Genomic DNA, 23,970 nt, shown 5'->3' on the forward strand with positions numbered 1-23,970 from the left:
ACTTGCCCAGGGCTGCTGAAAGCTGAAAAATAACCGATCTCACAGTTTGGGGCTTTTTACCCGTGAATCTTCACTTTGCGACTAAACTATTCACAGCAGTGCCACATTTTCTGGGTCACTGAATGTAGGTGCCAGCGCCCTACAAGCAAACCAAAAATCAAATCAATGCGACCACTGACATTACAGCTGGGTCATGTTATAGAGAGGTACATTGAAATTCAAAGGTCAGCACAAATGGTCAAAATCCGACATTTTCTCACCTTCCTGCCCGTTCACAGCCCAGAAAATGACAATGACCAGCCTCATCTCGTTGTGCAGCTGGACATAGACAAGTGCACCAAGAAAAAGAGGCACATTTCTCTAAAGAACTTGCCCAGGGCTGCTGAAAGCTGAATATAACCAATCTCACAGTTTGGGGCTTTTTACCCGTGAATCTTCACTCTGCGACTAAAATATTCACAGCAGTGCCAAATGTTTTGGGTCACTGAATGTGGGTGCCAGCGCCCTACAAGCAAACCAAAAATCAAATCAATGCGACCTCTGACATTACAGCTGGGTCATGTTCTAGAGAGGTACATTGAAATTCAAAGGTCAGCACAAATGGTCAAAATCCGACATTTTCTCACCTTCCTGTCCGTTCACAGCTCAGAAAATGACAATGACCAGCCTCATCTCGTTGTGCAGCTGGACATACACAAGTGCACCAAGAAAAAGAGCCACATTTCTCTAAAGAACTTGCCCAGGGCTGCTGAAAGCTGAAAAATAACCAATCTCACAGTTTGGGGCTTTTTACCCGTGAATCTTCACTTTGTGACTAAACTATTCACAGCAGTGCCACATTTTCTGGGTCACTGAATGTAGGTGCCAGCGCCCTACAAGCAAACCAAAAATCAAATCAATGCGACCACTGACATTACAGCTGGGTCATGTTATAGAGAGGTACATTGAAATTCAAAGGTCAGCACAAATGGTCAAAATCCGACATTTTCTCACCTTCCTGCCCGTTCACAGCTCAGAGAATGACAATGACCAGTCTCATCTCGTTGTTCAGCTTGACATAGACAAGTGCACCAAGAAGAAGAGCCACATTTCTCTAAAGAACTTGCCCAGGGCTGCTGAAAGCTGAAAAATAACCAATCTCACAGTTTGGGGCTTTTTACCCGTGAATCTTCACTTTGCGACTAAACTATTCACAGCAGTGCCAAATTTTCTGGGTAACAGAATGTGGATGCCAGCGCCCTACAAGCAAACCAAAAATCAAATCAATGCGACCACTGACATTACAGCTGGGTCATGTTATAGAGAGGTACATTGAAATTCAAAGGTCAGCACAAATGGTCAAAATCCGACATTTTCTCACCTTCCTGCCCGTTCACAGCTCAGAAAATAACAATGACCAGCCTCATCTTGTTGTGCAGCTGGACATAGACAAGTGAACCAAGAAAAAGAGCCACATTTCTCTAAAGAACTTGCCCAGGGCTGCTGAAAGCTGAAAAATAACAAATCTCACAGTTTGGGGCTTTTTACTAGAGAATCTTCACTTTGCGACTAAACTATTCACAGCAGTGCCACATTTTCTGGTTCACTGAATGTGGATGCCAGCGCCCTACAAGCAAACCAAAAATGAAATCAATGCGACCACTGACATTACAGCTGGGTCATGTTACAGAGAGGTACATTGAAATTCAATGGTCAACACAAATGGTCAAAATCCGACATTTTCTCACCTTCCTGCCCGTTCACAGCTCAGAAAATGACAATGACCAGCCTCATCTCGTTGTGCAGCTGGACATACACAAGTGCACCAAGAAAAAGAGCCACATTTCTCTAAAGAACTTGCCCAGGGCTGCTGAAAGCTGAAAAATAACCAATCTCACAGTTTGGGGCTTTTTACCCGTGAATCTTCACTTTGCGACTAAACTATTCACAGCAGTGCCACATTTTCTGGGTCACTGAATGTAGGTGCCAGCGCCCTACAAGCAAACCAAAAATCAAATCAATGCGACCACTGACATTACAGCTGGGTCATGTTATAGAGAGGTACATTGAAATTCAAAGGTCAGCACAAATGGTCAAAATCCGACATTTTCTCACCTTCCTGCCCGTTCACAGCCCAGAAAATGACAATGACCAGCCTCATCTCGTTGTGCAGCTGGACATAGACAAGTGCACCAAGAAAAAGAGGCACATTTCTCTAAAGAACTTGCCCAGGGCTGCTGAAAGCTGAATATAACCAATCTCACAGTTTGGGGCTTTTTACCCGTGAATCTTCACTCTGCGACTAAAATATTCACAGCAGTGCCAAATGTTTTGGGTCACTGAATGTGGGTGCCAGCGCCCTACAAGCAAACCAAAAATCAAATCAATGCGACCTCTGACATTACAGCTGGGTCATGTTATAGAGAGGTACATTGAAATTCAAAGGTCGGCACAAATGGTCAAAATCCGACATTTTCTCACCTTCCTGTCCGTTCACAGCTCAGAAAATGACAATGACCAGCCTCATCTCGTTGTGCAGCTGGACATACACAAGTGCACCAAGAAAAAGAGCCACATTTCTCTAAAGAACTTGCCCAGGGCTGCTGAAAGCTGAAAAATAACCAATCTCACAGTTTGGGGCTTTTTACCCGTGAATCTTCACTTTGCGACTAAACTATTCACAGCAGTGCCACATTTTCTGGGTCACTGAATGTAGGTGCCAGCGCCCTACAAGCAAACCAAAAATCAAATCAATGCGACCACTGACATTACAGCTGGGTCATGTTATAGAGAGGTACATTGAAATTCAAAGGTCAGCACAAATGGTCAAAATCCGACATTTTCTCACCTTCCTGCCCGTTCACAGCCCAGAAAATGACAATGACCAGCCTCATCTCGTTGTGCAGCTGGACATAGACAAGTGCAGCAAGAAAAAGAGGCACATTTCTCTAAAGAACTTGCCCAGGGCTGCTGAAAGCTGAATATAACCAATCTCACAGTTTGGGGCTTTTTACCCGTGAATCTTCACTTTGCGACTAAACTATTCACAGCAGTGCCAAATGTTTTGGGTCACTGAATGTGGGTGCCAGCGCCCTACAAGCAAACCAAAAATCAAATCAATGCGACCTCTGACATTACAGCTGGGTCACGTTATAGAGAGGTACATTGAAATTCAAAGGTCAGCACAAATGGTCAAAATCCGACATTTTCTCACCTTCCTGCCCGTTCACAGCTCAGAAAATGACAATGACCAGCCTCATCTCGTTGTGCAGCTGGACATAGACAAGTGCACCAAGAAAAAGAGCCACATTTCTCTAAAGAACTTGCCCAGGGCTGCTGAAAGCTGAAAAATAACAAATCTCACAGTTTGGGGCTTTTTACCCGTGAATCTTCACTTTGCGACTAAACTATTCACAGCAGTGCCACATTTTCTGGGTCACTGAATGTGGATGCCAGCGCCCTACAAGCAAACCAAAAATCAAATCAATGCGACCACTGACATTACAGCTGGGTCATGTTATAGAGAGGTACATTGAAATTCAAAGGTCAGCACAAATGGTCAAAATCCGACATTTTCTCACCTTCCTGCCCGTTCACAGCTCAGAAAATGACAATGACCAGCCTCATCTCGTTGTGCAGCTGGACATAGACAAGTGCATCAAGAAAAAGAGCCACATTTCTCTAAAGAACTTGCCCAGGGCTGCTGAAAGCTGAAAAATAACCAATCTCACAGTTTGGGGCTTTTTACCCGTGAATCTTCACTTTGCGACTAAACTATTCACAGCAGTGCCACATTTTCTGGGTCACTGAATGTAGGTGCCAGCGCCCTACAAGCAAACCAAAAATCAAATCAATGCGACCACTGACATTACAGCTGGGTCATGTTATAGAGAGGTACATTGAAATTCAAAGGTCAGCACAAATGGTCAAAATCCGACATTTTCTCACCTTCCTGCCCGTTCACAGCCCAGAAAATGACAATGACCAGCCTCATCTCGTTGTGCAGCTGGACATAGACAAGTGCACCAAGAAAAAGAGCCACATTTCTCTAAAGAACTTGCCCAGGGCTGCTGAAAGCTGAATATAACCAATCTCACAGTTTGGGGCTTTTTACCCGTGAATCTTCACTCTGCGACTAAAATATTCACAGCAGTGCCAAATGTTTTGGGTCACTGAATGTGGGTGCCAGCGCCCTACAAGCAAACCAAAAATCAAATCAATGCGACCTCTGACATTACAGCTGGGTCATGTTATAGAGAGGTACATTGAAATTCAAAGGTCAGCACAAATGGTCAAAATCCGACATTTTCTCACCTTCCTGTCCGTTCACAGCTCAGAAAATGACAATGACCAGCCTCATCTCGTTGTGCAGCTGGACATACACAAGTGCACCAAGAAAAAGAGCCACATTTCTCTAAAGAACTTGCCCAGGGCTGCTGAAAGCTGAAAAATAACCAATCTCACAGTTTGGGGCTTTTTACCCGTGAATCTTCACTTTGCGACTAAACTATTCACAGCAGTGCCACATTTTCTGGGTCACTGAATGTAGGTGCTAGCGCCCTACAAGCAAACCAAAAATCAAATCAATGCGACCACTGACATTACAGCTGGGTCATGTTATAGAGAGGTACATTGAAATTCAAAGGTCAGCACAAATGGTCAAAATCCGACATTTTCTCACCTTCCTGCCCGTTCACAGCCCAGAAAATGACAATGACCAGCCTCATCTCGTTGTGCAGCTGGACATAGACAAGTGCAGCAAGAAAAAGAGGCACATTTCTCTAAAGAACTTGCCCAGGGCTGCTGAAAGCTGAATAAAACCAATCTCACAGTTTGGGGCTTTTTACCCGTGAATCTTCACTTTGCGACTAAACTATTCACAGCAGTGCCAAATGTTTTGGGTCACTGAATGTGGGTGCCAGCGCCCTACAAGCAAACCAAAAATCAAATCAATGCGACCTCTGACATTACAGCTGGGTCACGTTATAGAGAGGTACATTGAAATTCAAAGGTCAGCACAAATGGTCAAAATCCGACATTTTCTCACCTTCCTGCCCGTTCACAGCTCAGAAAATGACAATGACCAGCCTCATCTCGTTGTGCAGCTGGACATAGACAAGTGCACCAAGAAAAAGAGCCACATTTCTCTAAAGAACTTGCCCAGGGCTGCTGAAAGCTGAAAAATAACAAATCTCACAGTTTGGGGCTTTTTACCCGTGAATCTTCACTTTGCGACTAAACTATTCACAGCAGTGCCACATTTTCTGGGTCACTGAATGTGGATGCCAGCGCCCTACAAGCAAACCAAAAATCAAATCAATGCGACCACTGACATTACAGCTGGGTCATGTTATAGAGAGGTACATTGAAATTCAAAGGTCAGCACAAATGGTCAAAATCCGACATTTTCTCACCTTCCTGCCCGTTCACAGCTCAGAAAATGACAATGACCAGCCTCATCTCGTTGTGCAGCTGGACATAGACAAGTGCATCAAGAAAAAGAGCCACATTTCTCTAAAGAACTTGCCCAGGGCTGCTGAAAGCTGAAAAATAACCAATCTCACAGTTTGGGGCTTTTTACCCGTGAATCTTCACTTTGCGACTAAACTATTCACAGCAGTGCCACACTTTCTGGGTCACTGAATGTGGGTGCCAGCGCCCTACAAGCAAACCAAAAATCAAATCAATGCGACCACTGACATTACAGCTGGGTCATGTTATAGAGAGGTACATTGAAATTCAAAGGTCAGCACAAATGGTCAAAATCCGACATTTTCTCACCTTCCTGCCCGTTCACAGCTCAGAAAATGACAATGAACAGCCTCATCTTGTTGTGCAGCTGGACATAGACCAGTGCACCAAGAAAAAGAGCCACATTTCTCTAAAGAACTTGCCCAGGGCTGCTGAAAGCTGAAAAATAACCAATCTCACAGTTTGGGGCTTTTTACCCGTGAATCTTCACTTTGCGACTAAACTATTCACAGCAGTGCCACATTTTCTGGGTCACTGAATGTGGGTGCCAGCGCCCTACAAGCAAACCAAAAATGAAATCAATGCGACCACTGACATTACAGCTGGGTCATGTTATAGAGAGGTACATTGAAATTCAAAGGTCAGCACAAATGGTCAAAATCCGACATTTTCTCACCTTCCTGCCCGTTCACAGCTCAGAAAATGACAATGACCAGCCTCATCTCGTTGTGCAGCTGGACATAGACAAGTGCACCAAGAATAAGAGCCACATTTCTCTAAAGAACTTGCCCAGGGCTGCTGAAAGCTGAAAAATAACCAATCTCACAGTTTGGGGCTTTTTACCCGTGAATCTTCACTTTGCGACTAAACTATTCACACCAGTGCCAAATTTTTGGGGTCACTGAATGTGGGTGCCAGCGCCCTACAAGCAAACCAAAAATCAAATCAATGCGACCACTGACATTACAGCTGGGTCATGTTATAGAGAGGTACATTGAAATTCAAAGGTCAGCGCCAATGGTCAAAATCCGACATTTTCTCACCTTCCTGCCCGTTCACAGCTCAGAAAATGACAATGACCAGCCTCATCTCGTTGTGCAGCTGGACATAGACAAGTGCACCAAGAAAAAGAGCCACATTTCTCTAAAGAACTTGCCCAGGGCTGCTGAAAGCTGAAAAATAACCAATCTCACAGTTTGGGGCTTTTTACTCGTGAATCTTCACTTTGCGACTAAACTATTCACAGCAGTGCCACATTTTCTGGGTCACTGAATGTGGATGCCAGCGCCCTACAAGCAAACCAAAAATCAAATCAATGCGACCACTGACATTACAGCTGGGTCATGTTATAGAGAGGTACATTGAAATTCAAAGGTCAGCACAAATGGTCAAAATCCGACATTTTCTCACCTTCCTGCCCGTTCACAGCTCAGAAAATGACAATGACCAGCCTCATCTCGTTGTGCAGCTGGACATAGACAAGTGCACCAAGAATAAGAGCCACATTTCTCTAAAGAACTTGCCCAGGGCTGCTGAAAGCTGAAAAATAACCAATCTCACAGTTTGGGGCTTTTTACCCGTGAATCTTCACTTTGCGACTAAACTACTTCCTCCGCGTCATCGAAATTGTCGCAGTTTGACTTTTGATATAAAACGGGGTATTTACTCACCAGCACTCGTACCAGAGGCAAGGAATTGGACATAGGCGATGGTCATCAGTATAGGGTAACGGCAAAGTTCTATTTTCTGTTATTGGAAGCTGGAATTTTTGAACTAGACGCAATTTCTTCGCTGATGTTGCTGCGATGGTAATTTCGACTCGGTGAGATCAGTCAGGCGTTGCGGCCTGCACATTTCTCGTGCTTACGGCCATTCACTCAAGCCTCATCACTGTTTTACCTAAGCTGGGGTGAGAATGACTTCGTGGAACAAGTGGCAACGCTTGGAGAAACATCGAGGGGTCAGCAAACTAAACGCCTGCAACAGCGATAAAATTTGTCGCTCTGGCCGAGACACTCAGTACATGATTGTACCTGCAAGAGCCGTGTAGACTCTACACGTAGTGCTAGTGATGCACGCGCAGGTGCCGTACCATGGTATACCAGTGAACAGGTGAATCAGGGCCGGGCAGTGATGCTGAAAAAGAGGGCGCGCTGGACGTGATAGTCACTTACCTGCATGAGCTGTGACCTCACAGCTAAAATAAACGGGCATGCCACGGCTAAAAAAGTTCATTTCAAGATCGAGGTGATTCCGCCGACGGTAATCAACCGACCTCGCAACGATCGTGTATTCTTACTAGGCTTCGTTGGTGGTGAAGTAGAAATCATCCCGAGCTAGCAGACGACAAGCATAGCAGCTCTTGTCCTGTGGAGAACGTCAAAGCGTTTGAGATGAGGCCCGACCAACTTTCAACCTTCCTTGAAATATTTCGGAACGAAATTTTTGCGTCCATTGACATCAGCGACGACGAGGACTTCATCTCTGCATGAAAACTCTCAGTCCAACTGTCCTGGAACGTAACTCTAGTCTTCAGACTATCATACTGTGTAATAAGTTTTGAATGGCTTAGCTTATTGAGTTGTCAGTAACAAGTGATAAGTCACTAGTCAAACTGCGACAATTTCGATGACGCGGAGGAAGTATTCACAGCAGTGCCAAATTTTTGGGGGCACTGAATGTGGGTGCCAGCGCCCTACAAGCAAACCAAAAATCAAATCAATGCTACCACTGACATTACAGCTGGGTCATGTTATAGAGAGGTACATTGAAATTCAAAGGTCAGCACAAATGGTCAAAATCCGACATTTTCTCACATTCCTGCCCGTTCACAGCTCAGAAAATGACAATGACCAGCCTCATCTCGTTGTGCAGCTGAACATAGACAAGTGCACCAAGAAAAAGAGCCACATCTCTCTAAAGAACTTGCCCAGGGCTGCTGAAAGCTGAAAAATAACCAATCTCACAGTTTGGGGCTTTTTACCCGTGAATCTTCACTTTGCGACTAAACTATTCACAGCAGTGCCACATTTTCTGGTTCACTGAATGTGGATGCCAGCGCCCTACAAGCAAACCAAAAATCAAATCAATGCGACCACTGACATTACAGCTGGGTCATGTTATAGAGAGGTACATTGAAATTCAAAGGTCAGCACAAATGGTCAAAATCCGACATTTTCTCACCTTCCTGCCCGTTCACAGCTCAGAAAATGACAATGACCAGCCTCATCTCGTTGTGCAGCTGGACATAGACAAGTGCACCAAGAAAAAGAGCCACATTTCTCTAAAGAACTTGCCCAGGGCTGCTGAAAGCTGAAAATAACAAATCTCACAGTTTGGGGCTTTTTACCCGTGAATCTTCACTTTGCGACTAAACTATTCACAGCAGTGCCAAATTTTTTGGGTCACTGAATGTGGGTGCCAGCGCCCTACAAGCAAACCAAAAATCAAATCAATGCGACCACTGACATTACAGCTGGGTCATGTTATAGAGAGATACATTGAAATTCAAAGGTCAGCACAAATGGTCAAAATCCGACATTTTCTCACCTTCCTGCCCGTTCACAGCTCAGAAAATGACAATGACCAGCCTCATCTTGTTGTGCAGCTGGACATAGACAAGTGAACCAAGAAAAAGAGCCACATTTCTCTAAAGAACTTGCCCAGGGCTGCTGAAAGCTGAAAAATAACCAATCTCACAGTTTGGGGCTTTTTACCCGTGAATCTTCACTTTGCGACTAAACTATTAACAGCAGTGCCACATTTTCTGGTTCACTGAATGTGGGTGCCAGCGCCCTACAAGCAAACCAAAAATCAAATCAATGCGACCACTGACATTACAGCTGGGTCATGTTATAGAGAGGTACATTGAAATTCAAAGGTCAGCACAAATGGTCAAAATCCGACATTTTCTCACCTTCCTGCCCGTTCACAGCTCAGAAAATGACAATGACCAGCCTCATCTTGTTGTGCAGCTGGACATAGACAAGTGCACCAAGAAAAAGAGCAACATTTCTCTAAAGAACTTGCCCAGGGCTGCTGAAAGCTGAAAAATAACCAATCTCACAGTTTGGGGCTTTTTACCCGTGAATCTTCACTTTGCGACTAAACTATTCACAGCAGTGCCAAATTTTTTGGGTCACTGAATGTGGGTGCCAGCGCCCTACAAGCAAACCAAAAATCAAATCAATGCTACCACTGACATTACAGCTGGGTCATGTTATAGAGAGGTACATTGAAATTCAAAGGTCAGCACAAATGGTCAAAATCCGACATTTTCTCACATTCCTGCCCGTTCACAGCTCAGAAAATGACAATGACCAGCCTCATCTCGTTGTGCAGCTGAACATAGACAAGTGCACCAAGAAAAAGAGCCACATCTCTCTAAAGAACTTGCCCAGGGCTGCTGAAAGCTGAAAAATAACCAATCTCACAGTTTGGGGCTTTTTACCCGTGAATCTTCACTTTGCGACTAAACTATTCACAGCAGTGCCACATTTTCTGGTTCACTGAATGTGGATGCCAGCGCCCTACAAGCAAACCAAAAATCAAATCAATGCGACCACTGACATTACAGCTGGGTCATGTTATAGAGAGGTACATTGAAATTCAAAGGTCAGCACAAATGGTCAAAATCCGACATTTTCTCACCTTCCTGCCCGTTCACAGCTCAGAAAATGACAATGACCAGCCTCATCTCGTTGTGCAGCTGGACATAGACAAGTGCACCAAGAAAAAGAGCCACATTTCTCTAAAGAACTTGCCCAGGGCTGCTGAAAGCTGAAAATAACAAATCTCACAGTTTGGGGCTTTTTACCCGTGAATCTTCACTTTGCGACTAAACTATTCACAGCAGTGCCAAATTTTTGGGGTCACTGAATGTGGGTGCCAGCGCCCTACAAGCAAACCAAAAATCAAATCAATGCGACCACTGACATTACAGCTGGGTCATGTTATAGAGAGATACATTGAAATTCAAAGGTCAGCACAAATGGTCAAAATCCGACATTTTCTCACCTTCCTGCCCGTTCACAGCTCAGAAAATGACAATGACCAGCCTCATCTTGTTGTGCAGCTGGACATAGACAAGTGAACCAAGAAAAAGAGCCACATTTCTCTAAAGAACTTGCCCAGGGCTGCTGAAAGCTGAAAAATAACCAATCTCACAGTTTGGGGCTTTTTACCCGTGAATCTTCACTTTGCGACTAAACTATTAACAGCAGTGCCACATTTTCTGGTTCACTGAATGTGGGTGCCAGCGCCCTACAAGCAAACCAAAAATCAAATCAATGCGACCACTGACATTACAGCTGGGTCATGTTATAGAGAGGTACATTGAAATTCAAAGGTCAGCACAAATGGTCAAAATCCGACATTTTCTCACCTTCCTGCCCGTTCACAGCTCAGAAAATGACAATGACCAGCCTCATCTTGTTGTGCAGCTGGACATAGACAAGTGCACCAAGAAAAAGAGCAACATTTCTCTAAAGAACTTGCCCAGGGCTGCTGAAAGCTGAAAAATAACCAATCTCACAGTTTGGGGCTTTTTACCCGTGAATCTTCACTTTGCGACTAAACTATTCACAGCAGTGCCACATTTTCTGGGTCACTGAATGTGGGTGCCAGCGCCCTACAAGCAAACCAAAAATGAAATCAATGCGACCACTGACATTACAGCTGGGTCATGTTATAGAGAGGTACATTGAAATTCAAAGGTCAGCACAAATGGTCAAAATCCGACATTTTCTCACCTTCCTGCCCGTTCACAGCTCAGAAAATGACAATGACCAGCCTCATCTCGTTGTGCAGCTGGACATAGACAAGTGCACCAAGAATAAGAGCCACATTTCTCTAAAGAACTTGCCCAGGGCTGCTGAAAGCTGAAAAATAACCAATCTCACAGTTTGGGGCTTTTTACCCGTGAATCTTCACTTTGCGACTAAACTATTCACACCAGTGCCAAATTTTTGGGGTCACTGAATGTGGGTGCCAGCGCCCTACAAGCAAACCAAAAATCAAATCAATGCGACCACTGACATTACAGCTGGGTCATGTTATAGAGAGGTACATTGAAATTCAAAGGTCAGCGCCAATGGTCAAAATCCGACATTTTCTCACCTTCCTGCCCGTTCACAGCTCAGAAAATGACAATGACCAGCCTCATCTCGTTGTGCAGCTGGACATAGACAAGTGCACCAAGAAAAAGAGCCACATTTCTCTAAAGAACTTGCCCAGGGCTGCTGAAAGCTGAAAAATAACCAATCTCACAGTTTGGGGCTTTTTACTCGTGAATCTTCACTTTGCGACTAAACTATTCACAGCAGTGCCACATTTTCTGGGTCACTGAATGTGGATGCCAGCGCCCTACAAGCAAACCAAAAATCAAATCAATGCGACCACTGACATTACAGCTGGGTCATGTTATAGAGAGGTACATTGAAATTCAAAGGTCAGCACAAATGGTCAAAATCCGACATTTTCTCACCTTCCTGCCCGTTCACAGCTCAGAAAATGACAATGACCAGCCTCATCTCGTTGTGCAGCTGGACATAGACAAGTGCACCAAGAATAAGAGCCACATTTCTCTAAAGAACTTGCCCAGGGCTGCTGAAAGCTGAAAAATAACCAATCTCACAGTTTGGGGCTTTTTACCCGTGAATCTTCACTTTGCGACTAAACTACTTCCTCCGCGTCATCGAAATTGTCGCAGTTTGACTTTTGATATAAAACGGGGTATTTACTCACCAGCACTCGTACCAGAGGCAAGGAATTGGACATAGGCGATGGTCATCAGTATAGGGTAACGGCAAAGTTCTATTTTCTGTTATTGGAAGCTGGAATTTTTGAACTAGACGCAATTTCTTCGCTGATGTTGCTGCGATGGTAATTTCGACTCGGTGAGATCAGTCAGGCGTTGCGGCCTGCACATTTCTCGTGCTTACGGCCATTCACTCAAGCCTCATCACTGTTTTACCTAAGCTGGGGTGAGAATGACTTCGTGGAACAAGTGGCAACGCTTGGAGAAACATCGAGGGGTCAGCAAACTAAACGCCTGCAACAGCGATAAAATTTGTCGCTCTGGCCGAGACACTCAGTACATGATTGTACCTGCAAGAGCCGTGTAGACTCTACACGTAGTGCTAGTGATGCACGCGCAGGTGCCGTACCATGGTATACCAGTGAACAGGTGAATCAGGGCCGGGCAGTGATGCTGAAAAAGAGGGCGCGCTGGACGTGATAGTCACTTACCTGCATGAGCTGTGACCTCACAGCTAAAATAAACGGGCATGCCACGGCTAAAAAAGTTCATTTCAAGATCGAGGTGATTCCGCCGACGGTAATCAACCGACCTCGCAACGATCGTGTATTCTTACTAGGCTTCGTTGGTGGTGAAGTAGAAATCATCCCGAGCTAGCAGACGACAAGCATAGCAGCTCTTGTCCTGTGGAGAACGTCAAAGCGTTTGAGATGAGGCCCGACCAACTTTCAACCTTCCTTGAAATATTTCGGAACGAAATTTTTGCGTCCATTGACATCAGCGACGACGAGGACTTCATCTCTGCATGAAAACTCTCAGTCCAACTGTCCTGGAACGTAACTCTAGTCTTCAGACTATCATACTGTGTAATAAGTTTTGAATGGCTTAGCTTATTGAGTTGTCAGTAACAAGTGATAAGTCACTAGTCAAACTGCGACAATTTCGATGACGCGGAGGAAGTATTCACAGCAGTGCCAAATTTTTGGGGGCACTGAATGTGGGTGCCAGCGCCCTACAAGCAAACCAAAAATCAAATCAATGCTACCACTGACATTACAGCTGGGTCATGTTATAGAGAGGTACATTGAAATTCAAAGGTCAGCACAAATGGTCAAAATCCGACATTTTCTCACATTCCTGCCCGTTCACAGCTCAGAAAATGACAATGACCAGCCTCATCTCGTTGTGCAGCTGAACATAGACAAGTGCACCAAGAAAAAGAGCCACATCTCTCTAAAGAACTTGCCCAGGGCTGCTGAAAGCTGAAAATAACCAATCTCACAGTTTGGGGCTTTTTACCCGTGAATCTTCACTTTGCGACTAAACTATTCACAGCAGTGCCACATTTTCTGGTTCACTGAATGTGGATGCCAGCGCCCTACAAGCAAACCAAAAATCAAATCAATGCGACCACTGACATTACAGCTGGGTCATGTTATAGAGAGGTACATTGAAATTCAAAGGTCAGCACAAATGGTCAAAATCCGACATTTTCTCACCTTCCTGCCCGTTCACAGCTCAGAAAATGACAATGACCAGCCTCATCTCGTTGTGCAGCTGGACATAGACAAGTGCACCAAGAAAAAGAGCCACATTTCTCTAAAGAACTTGCCCAGGGCTGCTGAAAGCTGAAAATAACAAATCTCACAGTTTGGGGCTTTTTACCCGTGAATCTTCACTTTGCGACTAAACTATTCACAGCAGTGCCAAATTTTTTGGGTCACTGAATGTGGGTGCCAGCGCCCTACAAGCAAACCAAAAATCAAATCAATGCGACCACTGACATTACAGCTGGGTCATGTTATAGAGAGATACATTGAAATTCAAAGGTCAGCACAAATGGTCAAAATCCGACATTTTCTCACCTTCCTGCCCGTTCACAGCTCAGAAAATGACAATGACCAGCCTCATCTTGTTGTGCAGCTGGACATAGACAAGTGAACCAAGAAAAAGAGCCACATTTCTCTAAAGAACTTGCCCAGGGCTGCTGAAAGCTGAAAAATAACCAATCTCACAGTTTGGGGCTTTTTACCCGTGAATCTTCACTTTGCGACTAAACTATTAACAGCAGTGCCACATTTTCTGGTTCACTGAATGTGGGTGCCAGCGCCCTACAAGCAAACCAAAAATCAAATCAATGCGACCACTGACATTACAGCTGGGTCATGTTATAGAGAGGTACATTGAAATTCAAAGGTCAGCACAAATGGTCAAAATCCGACATTTTCTCACCTTCCTGCCCGTTCACAGCTCAGAAAATGACAATGACCAGCCTCATCTTGTTGTGCAGCTGGACATAGACAAGTGCACCAAGAAAAAGAGCAACATTTCTCTAAAGAACTTGCCCAGGGCTGCTGAAAGCTGAAAAATAACCAATCTCACAGTTTGGGGCTTTTTACCCGTGAATCTTCACTTTGCGACTAAACTATTCACAGCAGTGCCAAATTTTTTGGGTCACTGAATGTGGGTGCCAGCGCCCTACAAGCAAACCAAAAATCAAATCAATGCTACCACTGACATTACAGCTGGGTCATGTTATAGAGAGGTACATTGAAATTCAAAGGTCAGCACAAATGGTCAAAATCCGACATTTTCTCACATTCCTGCCCGTTCACAGCTCAGAAAATGACAATGACCAGCCTCATCTCGTTGTGCAGCTGAACATAGACAAGTGCACCAAGAAAAAGAGCCACATCTCTCTAAAGAACTTGCCCAGGGCTGCTGAAAGCTGAAAAATAACCAATCTCACAGTTTGGGGCTTTTTACCCGTGAATCTTCACTTTGCGACTAAACTATTCACAGCAGTGCCACATTTTCTGGTTCACTGAATGTGGATGCCAGCGCCCTACAAGCAAACCAAAAATCAAATCAATGCGACCACTGACATTACAGCTGGGTCATGTTATAGAGAGGTACATTGAAATTCAAAGGTCAGCACAAATGGTCAAAATCCGACATTTTCTCACCTTCCTGCCCGTTCACAGCTCAGAAAATGACAATGACCAGCCTCATCTCGTTGTGCAGCTGGACATAGACAAGTGCACCAAGAAAAAGAGCCACATTTCTCTAAAGAACTTGCCCAGGGCTGCTGAAAGCTGAAAATAACAAATCTCACAGTTTGGGGCTTTTTACCCGTGAATCTTCACTTTGCGACTAAACTATTCACAGCAGTGCCAAATTTTTTGGGTCACTGAATGTGGGTGCCAGCGCCCTACAAGCAAACCAAAAATCAAATCAATGCGACCACTGACATTACAGCTGGGTCATGTTATAGAGAGATACATTGAAATTCAAAGGTCAGCACAAATGGTCAAAATCCGACATTTTCTCACCTTCCTGCCCGTTCACAGCTCAGAAAATGACAATGACCAGCCTCATCTTGTTGTGCAGCTGGACATAGACAAGTGAACCAAGAAAAAGAGCCACATTTCTCTAAAGAACTTGCCCAGGGCTGCTGAAAGCTGAAAAATAACCAATCTCACAGTTTGGGGCTTTTTACCCGTGAATCTTCACTTTGCGACTAAACTATTAACAGCAGTGCCACATTTTCTGGTTCACTGAATGTGGGTGCCAGCGCCCTACAAGCAAACCAAAAATCAAATCAATGCGACCACTGACATTACAGCTGGGTCATGTTATAGAGAGGTACATTGAAATTCAAAGGTCAGCACAAATGGTCAAAATCCGACATTTTCTCACCTTCCTGCCCGTTCACAGCTCAGAAAATGACAATGACCAGCCTCATCTTGTTGTGCAGCTGGACATAGACAAGTGCACCAAGAAAAAGAGCAACATTTCTCTAAAGAACTTGCCCAGGGCTGCTGAAAGCTGAAAAATAACCAATCTCACAGTTTGGGGCTTTTTACCCGTGAATCTTCACTTTGCGACTAAACTATTCACAGCAGTGCCAAATTTTTTGGGTCACTGAATGTGGGTGCCAGCGCCCTACAAGCAAACCAAAAATCAAATCAATGCTACCACTGACATTACAGCTGGGTCATGTTATAGAGAGGTACATTGAAATTCAAAGGTCAGCACAAATGGTCAAAATCCGACATTTTCTCACATTCCTGCCCGTTCACAGCTCAGAAAATGACAATGACCAGCCTCATCTCGTTGTGCAGCTGAACATAGACAAGTGCACCAAGAAAAAGAGCCACATCTCTCTAAAGAACTTGCCCAGGGCTGCTGAAAGCTGAAAAATAACCAATCTCACAGTTTGGGGCTTTTTACCCGTGAATCTTCACTTTGCGACTAAACTATTCACAGCAGTGCCACATTTTCTGGTTCACTGAATGTGGATGCCAGCGCCCTACAAGCAAACCAAAAATCAAATCAATGCGACCACTGATATTACAGCTGGGTCATGTTATAGAGAGGTACATTGAAATTCAAAGGTCAGCACAAATGGTCAAAATCCGACATTTTCTCACCTTCCTGCCCGTTCACAGCTCAGAAAATGACAATGACCAGCCTCATCTCGTTGTGCAGCTGGACATAGACAAGTGCACCAAGAAAAAGAGCCACATTTCTCTAAAGAACTTGCCCAGGGCTGCTGAAAGCTGAAAATAACAAATCTCACAGTTTGGGGCTTTTTACCCGTGAATCTTCACTTTGCGACTAAACTATTCACAGCAGTGCCAAATTTTTTGGGTCACTGAATGTGGGTGCCAGCGCCCTACAAGCAAACCAAAAATCAAATCAATGCGACCACTGACATTACAGCTGGGTCATGTTATAGAGAGGTACATTGAAATTCAAAGGTCAGCACAAATGGTCAAAATCCGACATTTTCTCACCTTCCTGCCCGTTCACAGCTCAGAAAATGACAATGACCAGCCTCATCTTGTTGTGCAGCTGGACATAGACAAGTGAACCAAGAAAAAGAGCCACATTTCTCTAAAGAACTTGCCCAGGGCTGCTGAAAGCTGAAAAATAACCAATCTCACAGTTTGGGGCTTTTTACCCGTGAATCTTCACTTTGCGACTAAACTATTAACAGCAGTGCCACATTTTCTGGTTCACTGAATGTGGATGCCAGCGCCCTACAAGCAAACCAAAAATGAAATCAATGCGACCACTGACATTACAGCTGGGTCATGTTATAGAGAGGTACATTGAAATTCAATGGTCAGCACAAATGGTCAAAATCCGACATTTTCTCACCTTCCTGCCCGTTCACAGCTCAGAAAATGACAATGACCAGCCTCATCTCGTTGTGCAGCTGGACATAGACAAGTGCACCAAGAAAAAGAGCCACATATCTCTAAAGAACTTGCCCAGGGCTGCTGAAAGCTGAAAATAACAAATCTCACAGTTTGGGGCTTTTTACCCGTGAATCTTCACTTTGCGACTAAACTATTCACAGCAGTGCCAAATTTTTTGGGTCACTGAATGTGGGTGCCAGCGCCCTACAAGCAAACCAAAAATCAAATCAATGCGACCACTGACATTACAGCTGGGTCATGTTATAGAGAGGTACATTGAAATTCAAAGGTCAGCACAAATGGTCAAAATCCGACATTTTCTCACCTTCCTGCCCGTTCACAGCTCAGAAAATGACAATGACCAGCCTCATCTTGTTGTGCAGCTGGACATAGACAAGTGAACCAAGAAAAAGAGCCACATTTCTCTAAAGAACTTGCCCAGGGCTGCTGAAAGCTGAAAAATAACCAATCTCACAGTTTGGGGCTTTTTACCCGTGAATCTTCACTTTGCGACTAAACTATTAACAGCAGTGCCACATTTTCTGGTTCACTGAATGTGGATGCCAGCGCCCTACAAGCAAACCAAAAATGAAATCAATGCGACCACTGACATTACAGCTGGGTCATGTTATAGAGAGGTACATTGAAATTCAATGGTCAGCACAAATGGTCAAAATCCGACATTTTCTCACCTTCCTGCCCGTTCACAGCTCAGAAAATGACAATGACCAGCCTCATCTCGTTGTGCAGCTGGACATACACAAGTGCACCAAGAAAAAGAGCCACATTTCTCTAAAGAACTTGCCCAGGGCTGCTGAAAGCTGAAAAATAACCAATCTCACAGTTTGGGGCTTTTTACCCGTGAATCTTCACTTTGCGACTAAACTATTCACAGCAGTGCCATATTTTCTGGGTCACTGAATGTAGGTGTCAGCGCTCTACATGCAAACCAAAAATCAAATCAATGCGACCACTGACATTACAGCTGGGTCATGTTATAGAGAGGTACATTGAAATTCAAAGGTCAGCACAAATGGTCGAAATCCGACATTTTCTCACCTTCCTGCCCGTTCACAGCTCAGAAAATGACAATGACCAGCCTCATCTTGTTGTGCAGCTGGACATAGACAAGTGCACCAAGAAAAAGAGCCACATTTCTCTAAAGAACTTGCCCAGGGCTGCTGAAAGCTGAAAAATTACCAATCTCACAGTTTGGGGCTTTTTACCCGTGAATCTTCACTTTGCGACTAAACTATTCACAGCAGTGCCACACTTTCTGGGTCACTGAATGTGGATGCCAGCGCCCTACAAGCAAACCAAAAATCAAATCAATGCGACCACTGACATTACAGCTGGGTCATGTTATAGAGAGGTACATTGAAATTCAAAGGTCAGCACAAATGGTCAAAATCCGACATTTTCTCACCTTCCTACCCGTTCACAGCTCAGAAAATGACAATGACCAGCCTCATCTTGTTGTGCAGCTGAACATAGACACGTGCACCAAGAAAAAGAGCCACATTTCTCTAAAGAACTTGCCCAGGGCTGCTGAAAGCTGAAAAATAACCAACCTCACAGTTTGGGGCTTTTTACCCGTGAATCTTCACTTTGCGACTAAACTATTCACAGCAATGCCACATTTTCTGGGTCACTGAATGTGGATGCCAGCGCCCTACAAGCAAACCAAAAATCAAATCAATGCGACCACTGACATTACAGCTGGGTCATGTTATAGAGAGGTACATTGAAATTCAAAGGTCAGCACAAATGGTCAAAATCCGACATTTTCTCACCTTCCTGCCCGTTCACAGCTCAGAAAATGACAACGACCAGCCTCATCTTGTTGTGCAGCTCGACATAGACAAGTGCATCAAGAAAAAGAGCCACATTTCTCTAAAGAACTTGCCCAGGGCTGCTGAAAGCTGAAAAATAACCAATCTCACAGTTTGGGGCTTTTTACCCGTGAATCTTCACTTTGCGACTAAACTATTCACAGCAGTGCCAAATTTTTTGGGTCACTGAATGTGGGTGCCAGCGCCCTACAAGCAAACCAAAAATCAAATCAATGCGACAACTGACATTACAGCTGGGTCATGTTATAGAGAGGTACATTGAAATTCAAGGTCAGCACAAATGGTCAAAATCTCACATTTTCTCACCTTCCTGCCCGTTCACAGCTCAGAAAATGACAATGACCAGCCTCATCTTGTTGTGCAGCTGGACATAGACACGTGCACCAAGAAAAAGAGCCACATTTCTCTAAAGAACTTGCCCAGGGCTGCTGAAAGCTGAAAAATAACCAATCTCACAGTTTGGGGCTTTTTACCCGTGAATCTTCACTTTGCGACTAAACTATTCACAGCAATGCCACATTTTCTGGGTCACTGAATGTGGATGCCAGCGCCCTACAAGCAAACCAAAAATCAAATCAATGCGACCACTGACATTACAGCTGGGTCATGTTATAGAGAGGTACATTGAAATTCAAAGGTCAGCACAAATGGTCAAAATCCGACATTTTCTCACCTTCCTGCCCGTTCACAGCTCAGAAAATGACAACGACCAGCCTCATCTTGTTGTGCAGCTCGACATAGACAAGTGCATCAAGAAAAAGAGCCACATTTCTCTAAAGAACTTGCCCAGGGCTGCTGAAAGCTGAAAAATAACCAATCTCACAGTTTGGGGCTTTTTACCCGTGAATCTTCACTTTGCGACTAAACTATTCACAGCAGTGCCAAATTTTTTGGGTCACTGAATGTGGGTGCCAGCGCCCTACAAGCAAACCAAAAATCAAATCAATGCGACAACTGACATTACAGCTGGGTCATGTTATAGAGAGGTACATTGAAATTCAAGGTCAGCACAAATGGTCAAAATCTCACATTTTCTCACCTTCCTGCCCGTTCACAGCTCAGAAAATGACAATGACCAGCCTCATCTTGTTGTGCAGCTGGACATAGACACGTGCACCAAGAAAAAGAGCCACATTTCTCTAAAGAACTTGCCCAGGGCTGCTGAAAGCTGAAAAATAACCAATCTCACAGTTTGGGGCTTTTTACCCGTGAATCTTCACTTTGCGACTAAACTATTCACAGCAGTGCCACATTTTCTGGGTCACTGAATGTGGATGCCAGCGCCCTACAAGCAAACCAAAAATCAAATCAATGCGACCACTGACATTACAGCTGGGTCATGTTATAGAGAGGTACATTGAAATTCAAAGGTCAGCACAAATGGTCAAAATCCGACATTTTCTCACATTCCTGCCCGTTCACAGCTCAGAAAATGACAATGACCAGCCTCATCTTGTTGTGCAGCTGGACATAGACAAGTACACAAGGAAAAAGAGCCACATTTCTCTAAAGAACTTGCCCAGGGCTGCTGAAAGCTGAAAATAACCAATCTCACAGTTTGGGGCTTTTACCCGTGAATCTTCACTTTGCGACTAAACTATTCACAGCAGTGCCACATTTTCTGGGTCACTGAATGTGGATGCCAGCGCCCTACAAGCAAACCAAAAATCAAATCAATGCGACCACTGACATTACAGCTGGGTCATGTTATAGAGAGGTACATTGAAATTCAAAGGTCAGCACAAATGGTCAAAATCCGACATTTTCTCATCTTCCTGCCCGATCACAGCTCAGAAAATGACAATGACCAGCCTCATCTCGTTGTGCAGCTGGACATAGACAAGTGCACCAAGAAAAAGAGCCACATTTCTCTAAAGAACTTGCCCAGGGCTGCTGAAAGCTGAAAAATAACCAATCTCACAGTTTGGGGCTTTTTACCCGTGAATCTTCACTTTGCGACTAAACTATTAACAGCAGTGCCACATTTTCTGGGTCACTGAATGTGGATGCCAGCGCCCTACAAGCAAACCAAAAATCAAATCAATGCGACCACTGACATTACAGCTGGGTCATGTTATAGAGAGGTAAAATGAAATTCAAAGGTCAGCACAAATGGTCAAAATCCGACATTTTCTCACCTTCCTGCCCGTTCACAGCTCAGAAAATGACAATGACCAGCCTCATCTTGTTGTGCAGCTGGACATAGACAAGTGCACCAAGAAAAAAAGCCACATTTCTCTAAAGAACTTGCCCAGGGCTGCTAAAAGCTGAAAAATAACCAATCTCACAGTTTGGGGCTTTTTACCCGTGAATCTTCACTTTGCGACTAAACTATTCACAGCAGTGCCAAATTTTTTGGGTCACTGAATGTGGGTGCCAGCGCCCTACAAGCAAACCAAAAATCAAATCAATGCTACCACTGACATTACAGCTGGGTCATGTTATAGAGAGGTACAGTCAACTTCGCTAATAACGACTTCGGATATAACGACAATTCGCGAATAACGACCGAATTTCCATGCCCAGAGCAAAGTCCCATCTAACTGTATACATTTAACTTCGGATATAACGACTATCTGAATAACGACAATTCGCGTATAGCGACATGCTTTTAGTGCCCCGAGGTCATATTCACTGCTTGAATAACGACTTTCTGGGCTTTTGACAGCTATTTCAAGTACCTGTCAGTCAAGTACATGTACCTGTCATGCAGAAGTACCAGAACCTATGGTGATGGATATTATTATTATAAAGGCACACATGCAAGAAAATGCAGCCAAGGGGGGCTTTTTCTTCCTTTTTTATGTTGGCTTCAAAATTGTTGGATTTACCAGTAGGCCTTGACGGATTATGCTAATATTTTCGTTAAATTATGCTTTTCGCATTGCTGAAAAAATTGCAAAATTATGCTATTTTTATGCTAAAAGTTATCATAATTATGCCTCATTATGCTCACATATGCTGCTAATGTATGATGGTTCTGTGCAGAATAACTGCGGAATTTTTTTGTAGAGGGCGCTGTACTGTAGTAGCAAAAGCTCAACGGGGTCAACGCACCGTGTGACCTAGCGCTAGCTACGACCGTCATTGATTGTAGTGGACTGGACATGTTACCAAGGGAGTCGAAAACCTACGACTTCCTGGTGCATCTACTTGTACTTGTACTTGTAGAACATGTACAGCTGTATGGAATTTGATGCGAACAGGCGGATTTATGCGATTCGTATGCAATTTGCCTCGAATTATGCGATTATTCGATTTTGGTAGGAATTATGCGAAAAATTATGCTAGCATAATCCGTCAAGGCCTATTTACCAGCACACCTATATGTATACAATGTACATGTAGTTGTACATGATTGTACAGAAATCATCATACATGTACATGTCTCTGGCCCTGTAGATGGCTCAAAAAGGCATATTTTTCAATTGATTTCCCTTGCATATTGAATTTTTAGTTCCTTTCAACTGCAATATGAAAATAAAGTACACATTGACATAGAGCAAGAAAAGAGCTTGATTTTGATATGCATGTCATACTATACAAAATATGGGTTCACATACATTCAAATGGGACTTCGGTTATAAGGACACTTCGTGAATAAGGACACTTTTCTGTTGCCCCGCCGAATGTCGTTATTGGCGAAGTTGACTGTACATTGAAATTCAAAGGTCAGCACAAATGGTCAAAATCCGACATTTTCTCACATTCCTGCCCGATTACAGCTCAGAAAATGACAATGACCAGCCTCATCTCGTTGTTCAGTTTGACATAGACAAGTGCACCAAGAAGAAGAGCCACATTTCTCTAAAGAACTTGCCCAGGGCTGCTGAAAGCTGAAAAATAACCAATCTCACAGTTTGGGGCTTTTTACCCGTGAATCTTCACTTTGCGACTAAACTATTCACAGCAGTGCCAAATTTTCTGGGTAACTGAATGTGGATGCCAGCGCCCCACAAGCAAACCAAAAATCAAATCAATGCGACCACTGACATTGCAGCTGGGTCATGTTATAGAGAGGTACATTGAAATTCAAAGGTCAGCACAAATGGTCAAAATCCAACATTTTCTCACCTTCCTGCCCGTTCACAGCTCAGAAAATGACAATGAACAGCCTCATCTTGTTGTGCAGCTGGACATAGACAAGTGAACCAAGAAAAAGAGCCACATTTCTCTAAAGAACTTGCCCAGGGCTGCTGAAAGCTGAAAAATAACCAATCTCACAGTTTGGGGCTTTTTACCCGTGAATCTTCACTTTGCGACTAAACTATTCACAGCAGTGCCAAATTTTTTGGGTCACTGAATGTGGGTGCCAGCGCCCTACAACCAAACCAAAAATCAAATCAATGCGACCACTGACATTACAGCTGGGTCATGTTATAGAGAGGTACATTGAAATTCAAAGGTCAGCACAAATGGTCAAAATCCGACATTTTCTCACCTTCCTGCCCGTTCACAGCTCAGAAAATGACAATGACCAGCCTCATCTCGTTGTGCAGCTGGACATAGACAAGTGCACCAAGAAAAAGAGGCACATTTCTCTAAAGAACTTGCCCAGGACTGCTGAAAGCTGAAAAATAACCAATCTCACAGTTTGGGGCTTTTTACCCGTGAATCTTCACTTTGCGACTAAACTATTCACAGCAGTGCCACATTTTCTGGGTCACTGAATGTGGATGCCAGCGCCCTACAAGCAAACAAA

General features: G+C 44.0%; 1 long non-coding RNA gene across 14 annotated transcripts in view; it reads right to left on the minus strand.

Moving 5' to 3' along the window:
* LOC135811543 (uncharacterized) overlaps positions 1-23,970 on the minus strand; it is a 357,214-nt gene that overhangs the window by 278,931 nt on the left and 54,313 nt on the right. For 2 of the 14 annotated variants that reach the window (XR_010552641.1, XR_010552647.1), the window contains exons 1-2: positions 994-1,051; positions 627-684 (exon numbers count right to left, since the gene is read on the minus strand). The exons of 11 other annotated variants lie outside the window; for them this stretch is intronic. This is a non-coding gene — a long non-coding RNA (uncharacterized LOC135811543). Of the gene's footprint in view, positions 1-626; positions 685-993; positions 1,052-2,460; positions 2,510-23,970 lie in introns of those variants that run through there. One more of the 14 variants, XR_010552642.1, reaches the window with a different exon arrangement.

Source organism: Sycon ciliatum, chromosome 3 (genome assembly GCF_964019385.1).
Source record: "Sycon ciliatum chromosome 3, ocSycCili1.1, whole genome shotgun sequence".
NCBI classification, from domain to species: Eukaryota; Metazoa; Porifera; class Calcarea; order Leucosolenida; family Sycettidae; genus Sycon; species Sycon ciliatum.